The following is a 9371-nucleotide window of genomic DNA, read 5'->3' as shown; positions in this document are numbered from 1 at the left end:
TTATTATTAGCAACCCATCAGCCACCTGTAGCACTTCTGTATAGTTAAGTACTGTTCCTCAGCACTTCGAAGCAGCGTGGCTTAGTGGAAAGAGCATGAGCTTGGGAGTCAGAGGTCATGGGTTCTAATCCTGGTTCTGCCACTTGTCAGCTGTGTGACTTTGGGCAAGTCACTTAACTCAGTTCCCTCATCTGTAAAATGGGGACTGAGTTTAGATTAGAAACTGTGAGCCCCACGTGGCACAACCTGATTACCTTGTATCTACCCCAGTGCTTAGAGCGGTGCTTGGCACATAGTGTTTAACAAATACCATTATTATTATTATTGTAGGCAGGGGATGTGTCTACCAACTCTGTTTTATTGTACTCTCCCAAGTGCTTTAGTACAGTGCTCTGCACTAATAGATATGATTTAGAAAATGGTATATCTACTGAAGAAAAGTTAGGAAAAACAGCAGGGTAACAGTTTAGAGGAAAACTTTTAAAAATTTTTGTATGGTTTTATTCTGCTGAAATTCGGCTTTGGATTTCTCTTTTCAAAATCATGCTGCTTCTTCTTCAAAATCATGCTGCTTCTCCAAATGGGGAGAAGCAGCATGGCTCAGTGGAAAGAGCCCGGGCTTTGAAGTCAGAGGTCATGGGTTCGAATCCTGGCCCCACCACATGTTTGCTGTGTGACCTTGGGCAAGTCACTTAATTTCTCCAAGCCTCAGTTACCTCATCTGTAAAAGGGGGATGAAGACTGTGAGCCCCACGTGGGACAATCTGATCACCTTGTATCCCCCCAGTGCTTAGAACAGTGCTTTGCACATAGTAAGCGCTTAACAAATGCCATCATTATTATTATTATTAAAATCAGTGAGTGGATGAGGTGGCCGAGTGGTTAAGGTGATGGATTGCTAATCCATTGAGCTCTGCACATGTGGGTTTGTATCCCATCCTCGTCGCAGCAACTCACCTTTTAGAGAAGCAGCGTGGCTCAGCAGAAAGAGCCTGGGCTTTGGAGTCAGAGGTCATGGGTTCAAATCCCGGCTCCACCAACTGTCAGCTGTGTGACTTTGGGCAAGTCACTTCACTTCTCTGAGCCTCAGTTACCTCATCTGTAAAATAGGGATTCAAACTGTGAGCCCCCCATGGGACAACCCGATCACCTTGTAACCTCCCCAGCACTAAGAACAGTGCTTTGCACATAGTCAGCGCTTAACAAATACCATTATCATTATTCGTAACTTTCCTCAGTTTCATTCTGCAACCAGAGCTATATACAGCAACAGAAGCACAAACATTTTCACGAGTTGTATAATTTAAGTAGCCCCTCAAGCCTGATGAAATGAGGATCCACCCTTTGAAAGTTTCGATTCTTATTCCGGAGGATCTTCCCCACCGTCGCAAGTTCTTCGGGAAAGGCAGTCAGCAGTGAGAGCTCCAGATCAGCAGAGGGTGGCATTGTATCTTGCACCAACAGCTCGTCTTAAAGAAATCATTCCTCAGGTGGGGTCGGTTGTGACCCCTCCAGTTTGGGGCCGACTCTGACCCCTCCAGTTCTAGGGCACCGAGAGGATATTGAAAGTTCACAGCAGCAATTGCCGAAGGCCCGTGAAATGATTCACTCAGTTTGACTTCCTGCCGGGCCTGAGCGGATGAAAGACTCCAGTGTAGACTGCAAAAAGCCATTAAAATGGGAGTGAAGATTGCGAACAGATGTCAGTTTTTCAAGTCGAAATGGAAGTTTCGGGTGACTTTTCAAATTCCCAGAAATCGTGACATATGTTTGTACCGTCCCAATCAATCAGTGGTGGTTATCGAGCACTTACTGGGTGCAGAGCACTGTACTAAGCGCTTGGGAGAATACCATACAATAAAGCTGGTAGCCACGATCCCTGTTAACAGTGAGAATCTATCCCCGAGTGAGAGTATTGCTGAATGATAAACGCTTGCACACTTGCATCAGTGAAAAGAGCACGGGCTTTGGAGTCAGAGGTCATGGGTTCAAAGCTCGGCTTCACCAGTTGTCAGCTGTGTGACTTTGGGCAAGTCACTTAACTTCTCTGGGCCTCAGTTATCTCATCTGCGGATGAAGATTGTGAGCCCCCCGTGGGAAAACCTGATCACCTTGTAACCTCCCCAGCACTTAGAACAGTGCTTTGCATATAGTAAGTGCTAAATAAATGCCATCATTATTATTGCATGCTTTGTTTGGGAAGATACAGCACTGCATCAGTGAAATGATTGCATCAGTGAAATGATTGCATCAGCCTTCTCTCTGATCTCTCATCCTCGTGTCTCTCTCCACTTCAATCCATACTTCATGCTGCTGCCCGGATTATCTTTGTCCAGAAACGCTCTGGGCATATTACTCCCCTCCTCAAAAATCTCCAGTGGCTACCTATCAATCTGCGCATCAGGCAGAAACTCCTCACCCTGGGCTTCAAGGCTGTCCATCCCCTCGCCCCCTCCTACCTCACCTCCCTTCTCTCCTTCTCCAGCCCAGCCCGCACCCTCCGCTCCTCCGCCGCTAATCTCCTCACCGTACCTCGTTCTCGCCTGTTCTGCCATCGACCCCCGGCCCACATCATCCCCCGGGCCTGGAATGCCCTCCCTCTGCCCATCCGCCAAGCTAGCTCTTTTCCTCCCTTCAAGGCCCTACTGAGAGCTCACCTCCTCCAGGAGGCCTTCCCAGACTGAGCCCATTCCTTCCTCTCCCCCTCGTCCCCCTCTCCATCCCCCCCATCTTACCTCCTTCCCTTCCCCACAGCACCTGTATATATGTATATAGGTTTGTACATATTTATTACTCTATTTATTTATTTTACTTGTACATATCTATTCTATTTATTTTGTTAGTATATTTGGTTTTGTTCTCTGTCTCCCCCTTTTAGACTGTGAGCCCACTGTTGGGTAGGGACTGTCTCTATATCTACTGGAGTAGATACAATATTTTCTCATCAGACACAGTCCTTATTCCACATGGACTTCAAAGAGAAGGCGAACAGCTATAGGATACATGAGAGTGGTGCCGCTTGTCTGCTGTATGACCTTGGGCAAGTCACTTCCCTTTTCTGGGTCTCAGTTCCCTCATCTGTAAAATGGAGATTGAGACTGTGAGCCCTAAGTGAGACAGGGAGTGTGTCCAACCTGATTTTCTTGTATCTGTTACAGTGCCTGGCACATAGTGAGTGCTTAACAAATACCATCATTATTATTCTTAATTGCCTTAAGGTGTGTTGGATTGGGCATGCTTGGGGATACCACATCATTTCTTCACCCAGGTGATTTATAACCCACTAATGATCCACATCCTCTGATTGGTTCCTGAAGATGGGATTTGTTTGCAATATCTGAGAGTCATATTCATTCATTCAATCATATTTATTGAGCGCTTACTGTGTGCACAGCACTGTACTAAGCGCTTGGGAAGTTTAAGTCGGCAACATACAGAGATGGTCTATAACGGGCTCACAGTCTAGAAGGGGGAGACAGACAACAAAACAAAACAAATCAAAATCAAATCAAAACAAAATCGTCGGAGCAAGTAGAATTGAAGCTAGATGCACATCATTAACAAAATAAATAGAAAATATGTACAAGTAAAATAGAGTTATAAATCTGTACAAATATATATATACAGGTGCTGAGGGGAGGGGAAGGAGGTAGGGCAGGGAGATGGGGAGGAGGAGAGGAAAAAGGGGGCTCAGTCTTGGAAGGCCTCCTGGAGAAGGTGAGCTCTCAGTCATATGTCACAATCTGACACAGGTGAGGGGGTGGGTGAGGGTTCTAGGCCAACTGTTACCAACTTGTACTTCCCAAGTACTTAGTACAGTGCTCTGCACACAGTAAGCGCTCAATAAATACGATTGATTGATTCTAGCCAATTTCCCTGTCAGTTTCATACACACACCCTCGAGCCTCACAGTATCGCGTCTTGGCTCCTCAGGGAATGTCTTGTCTGCTGATGTAACCACTTGCCCCAGTGGTTCCATCCCCTCAGGAGGACAAAGAGGAGGCAGAGCGGTTGTTGGGGTGTCACGCTGCCACCGCCACGGCAAAACCTTCAGGACACAGAGAGGAGCCGGGAAGTAGTGGGAGCGGACACTGAGCAGCTGCTGGAGAGGCAATCAATCAATCAATCAATCAATCAATCAATCGTATTTATTGAGCGCTTACTATGTGCATAGCACTGTACTAAGCGCTTGGGAAGTACAGATTGGCAACACATAGAGACAGTCCCTACCCAACAGTGGGCTCACAGTCTAAAAGGGGGAGACAGAGAACAGAACCAAACATACCAACAAAATAAAATAGGATAGAAATGTACAAGTAAAATAAATAAATAAATAGATAAATAGAGTAATAAATATGTACAACCATATATACATATATACAGGTGCTATGGGGAAGGGAAGGAGGTAAGATGGGGGGATGGAGAGGGGGGACGAGGGGGGAGAGGAAGGAAGGGGCTCAGTCTGGGAAGGCCTCCTGGAGGAGGTGAGCTCTCAGCAGGGCCTTGAAGGGAGGAAGAGAGCTAGCTTGGCGGAGGGGCAGAGGGAGGGCATTCCAGGCCCGGGGGATGACGTGGGCCGGGGGTCGACGGCAGGACAGGCGAGAACGAGGTACAGTGAGGAGATTAGCGGTGGAGGAGCGGAGGTTGCGGGCTGGGCAGTAGAAGGAGAGAAGGGAGGTGAGGTAGGAGGGGGCGAGGTGATGGACAGCCTTGAAGCCCAGGGTGAGGAGTTTCTGCCTGATGCGCAGATTGATTGGTAGCCACTGGAGATTTTTGAGATTTCAATCAATCAATCAATCAATCAATCAATCGTATTATTGAGCGCTTACTGTGTGCAGAGCACTGTACTAAGTGCTTGGGAAGTACAAGTTGGCAACATATAGAGACAGTCCCTACCCAACAGTGGGCTCACAGTCTAAAATGGGGAGACAGAGAACAAAACCAAACATACTACCAAAATAAAATAAATAAAATAAAAATAAAATAAAATAAATGGCAGGAATGGGGATCATGGAATGCCCCACCTCCCTCTTCCCCAGTTCTTCCCCCTTGTCACTAGTAATGCAGCATGGCTTGGTGGAAAGAGCATGGGTTTGGGAGTCAGAGGACATGGCTTCTAATCTGGGATTTGCTAGTTGTCTGCTGTGTGACCTCGGGCAAGTCGTTTCACCTCTGTGGGCCTCAGTTACCTCATCTCTAAAATGGAGATTAAGACTGTGAGTCCCACGTGGGACAACCTGATTACCTTGTATCTACCCCAGTGACTAGAACAATTCTTGGCACATAGTAAGCTCTTAACAAATACCATAATTAATGGTAATGATAATAATAATAATAATAATTGTGGTATTAAACACTTGATATGTGCCAGACACTATAATAATAATAATGATGATGATAATAATAATGATGGTATTTGTTAAGTGCTTACTATGTGCAAAGCACCATTCTAAGTGCTGGGGAGGTTACAAGGTGATCAGGTTGTCCCATGGGGGGCTCACAGTTTTAATTCCCATTTTACAGATGAAGAGAAACAGAGAGAGAGACAGAGATAGAGGGATGCAAAGAAAAAGACAGAGACAATGAGAGACAGAGAGAGTGAAAGACAGAAATACAGAGATATCTACTACAACTAATAATAATAATGGCATTTATTAAGCGCTTACTATGTGCAAAGCACTGTTCTAAGTGCTGGGGAGGTTACAAGGTGATCAGGTTGTCCCTCAGGGGGCTCACAGTCTTAATCCCCATTTTACAGATGAGGTAACTGAGGCCCAGAGAAGTGAAGTGACTTGCCCAAAGTCACACAGCTGACAGTTGGCGGAGCCAGGATTTGAACCCGTGACCTCTAACTCCAAAGCCCGGGCTCTTTCCACTGAGCCATGCTGCTTGTCATGGTATTTGTTAAGCACTTACTATATGCCCAGAATTGTACTTAGTGCTTAGGTGAATACAAGCAAATCCTGTTGTACATAATGACTGTCCCACATTGGGCTCATAGTCTTAATCCTCATTTTAAAGATGAAGTAACTGATGCACTGAGAAGTTAAGTAACTTACCCAAGGTCACACAGCAGACAAGTACTAATCGCTGGGGTAGATACAATGCAATTGTTTTGGATATAGTCCCTGTCCCACATAAGGCTCATAGTCTTAATCCCCATTTTACATATGAGGCAACTGAGGCACAGAGAAGTGAAATGACTTGCCCAAGGTCACACAGCAGACGAGTGGCAGAGGCAGGATTAGAACCCCAGTCCTTCCGATTCCCAAGCCTGGGCTCTATCCACTAGGCTGCTCAGTAGTTTAACTCACCAAGGCGGTGGTTGAGGCTCCTAGATTAGACAAGCCACTATGGAGGCATTCTTAGTTAGGTCTTGGTTCAAAATGGCTTCAATCTATGGAATGCCCATTTTACAGATGAGGAAGCAGAGCCACAGAGAATTATTCAGCCAATCAATTGATGTTATTTCTAGACTGTGAGCCCATTCTTGGGCAGGGATTGTCACTATTTGTTGCTGAATTGTACTTTCCTAGCGCTTAGTACGGTGCTCTGCACACAGTAAGCATTCAATAAATACGAGTGAATGAAGGAATGAATTTATTGAGCAACTACTGCGTGTGAAGAGCATTGTAATAAGTGCTTGGGAGAGTACAGTAGAGTTCTTCTAGACTGTGAGCCCACTGTCGGGTTGGGACCGTCTCTATGTGTTACCAACTTCCCAAGCGCTTAGTACAGTGCTCTGCACACAGTAAGTGCTCAATAAATACGATTGAATGAATGAATGAATACAAAAGAGTTGGAAGATAAATTCCTTGCCCTTAAGACGCTTACAGTCTAGTGGAGGCAAGTGACTTGCTCAATAATAATAATTAGCATATTTGTTAAGCACTTACTATGTGCCAAGCACTGTTCTAAGTGCTGGGGTAGATACAAAGTAACCAGGTTGTCCCACGGGGGGCTCACAGTCTTAATCCTCACCTTACAGAGGAGGTAACTGAGGCACAGAGAAGTGAAGTGGCCTGTCCCAGGTCACACAGCAGAAAAGTGGCGGAGCCGGGATTAGAACCCACGCCCTCTGACTCCCAAGACAGTGGTCTTGCCACTAAGCCACTCTGCTTCATCTGACTCTTAGGCTCGTGCTTTTTCTACTAGACCTCCCTGCAAAATAATAATGATGGCATTTATTAAGCGCTTATTATGTGCAAAGCACCCATGCCCTTCTAGACTGTGAGCCCGATGTTGGGTAGGGACTGTCTCTATGTGTTGCCGACTTGTACTTCCCAAGCGCTTATTACAGTGCTCTGCACACAGTAAGCGCTCAATAAATACGATTGATTGATTAACTGTTGTAAGCACAGGGGAGGTTACAATAGTAATAATAACAATAATAATGGCATTTATTAAGCGCTTACTATGTGCAAAGCACTGTTCTAAGTGCTGAGGTGATGAGGTCATCCCACGGGGGGCTCCCAGTCTTCATCCCCATTTTACAGATGTGGTAACTGAAGCACAGAGAAGTGAAGTGACTTGCCCAGAGTCACACAGCTGACAATTGGCAGAGTCGAGATTTGAACCCATGCCCTCTGACTCCAAAGCCCGGGCTCTTTCCACTGAGCCACGCTGCTTCTCAAGGTATCACAGAGCTGCATTCATTCATTCATTCATTCAATCATATTTACTGAGCGCTTACTGTGTGCTCAGTAAGCAGTGCAGTAAGCACACAGTAAGCGCTCAATAAATACAATTGAATGAATGAATGAATGAATGCAGAGCACTGTACTAAGCGCTTGGGAAGTACAAGTCGGCAACATATAGAGACGGTCCCTACCCAACAGCGGGCTCGCAGTCTAGAAGGGGGAGACAGAGAACAAAACAAAACATATTAACAAAATAAAATACATAGAATAAATATGTACAAATAAAATAGAGTAATAAATCTGTACAAACACACACATATATATATATATACATATGTATATATATATATATATATATATATATATATATATATATATATATATACAGGTGCTGTGGGGAGGGAAAGGAGGTAAGGTGGGGGGGGAAGGGGAGGGGGAGGAGGGAGAGGAAGGGACTCAGTTTGGGAAGGCCTCCTGGAGGAGGTGAGCTCTCAGTAGGGCTTTGAAGGGAAGCTGCATAAGATATTGCCCAGAGAAAGAGGATTTCCATGTGATTCTCTCTGCTCCTTTTGTCTTCAGGGCGGTGCTGCTACTGCTTGCTACTGCCTCTTCTTCCCCCTCGTCTTCCTCCTCAGAGAGAAGAATTCATGCCTTCACCTTCCTCTCGTGAGTTCTAGATGTTTCCTCCGAAAAATCACTTCCATATTGACTTGGTGGATAGGAGCCTGTTCATCCAGAACTTATTGTGACGCTATAAAGCATCATGGCCTAGTGGAAAGAACACGGGCTTGGTAACCAGAGGGCCTGGGTTCCAATCCTGGCTCTGCCATCAGTCTGCTGTGTGACCTTGAATAAGTCACTTCACTTCTCTGTGCCTCAGTTCCCTCATCTGCAAAAGGGGGACTAATACTGCGAGCCCTAGATAAGACAGGGACAATATACCATTCAATTATCTTGTATCTCAGTGCTTAGTACAGTGCTCTGCACACAGTAAGTGCTCAATGAATACGATCAATTGATTGATTGATTACCTCAAACATTAAAGACATTTTGTTTTGTTGTGTCTCCCTCTTTCCCACAGCACCCGTATATATGCATATATGTTTGTACGTATTTATTACTCTATTTATTTATTTATTTTACTTGTACATATCTATTCTATTTATTTTATTTATTTATTTATTTATTTATTTATTGTTTATTTTTTATTTATTATTTTATTAACATATTTGTTGATATGTTTTGTTTTGTTCTCTGTCTCCCCCTTCTAGACTGCGAGCCCACTGTTGGGTAGGGACCGTCTCTATATGTTGCCAACGTGGACTTCCCAAGCTCTTAGTACAGTGCTCTGCACACAGTAAGTGCTCAATAAATATGACTGATTGATTGATTGATTGATTGATTACTACAATGCCTGCCACATATAATAAGTGCTTAACATATACCGCAATTACCATTATTGTTAAACGCACAAAATTGGATCAAAACCCAGTGCAGAACATTTATCCAACAGTCATCTTCAGAAGTTTGGCAAGTTTGTGAGAGTTTATAATTTTTTGACTGAGCCTTGTGTAAGAATTGAGAGAGAGGGGGAGAGCACATTTTTTCCAAAGGCGTAGTTTTCCACTGTATAAACAGCATTGAATATTAGAGGAAATCAGCCAACTCTTCTGCTTTTGTTCAAATATGGTTTTGATAAAGAGAAATTAAAGATATATGTATTCTCATCCA

At 44.6% G+C, this 9371-nt stretch overlaps 1 non-coding gene across 1 annotated transcript; it reads left to right on the top strand.

Annotated features, from left to right (window-relative positions):
• Positions 1-864: 864 nt before the first annotated feature.
• On the top strand, positions 865-946 carry TRNAS-GCU. The gene has a single exon. It is a non-coding gene; the product is annotated as a tRNA-Ser (tRNA).
• Positions 947-9371: the final 8425 nt, after the last annotated feature.

The sequence above is a fragment of the Tachyglossus aculeatus genome, chromosome 2 (assembly GCF_015852505.1).
Source record: "Tachyglossus aculeatus isolate mTacAcu1 chromosome 2, mTacAcu1.pri, whole genome shotgun sequence".
Taxonomy (NCBI): domain Eukaryota; kingdom Metazoa; phylum Chordata; class Mammalia; order Monotremata; family Tachyglossidae; genus Tachyglossus; species Tachyglossus aculeatus.
Note: the sequence above shows the minus strand (reverse complement) of the source record. Positions and strands in the feature narration are given on the sequence as shown.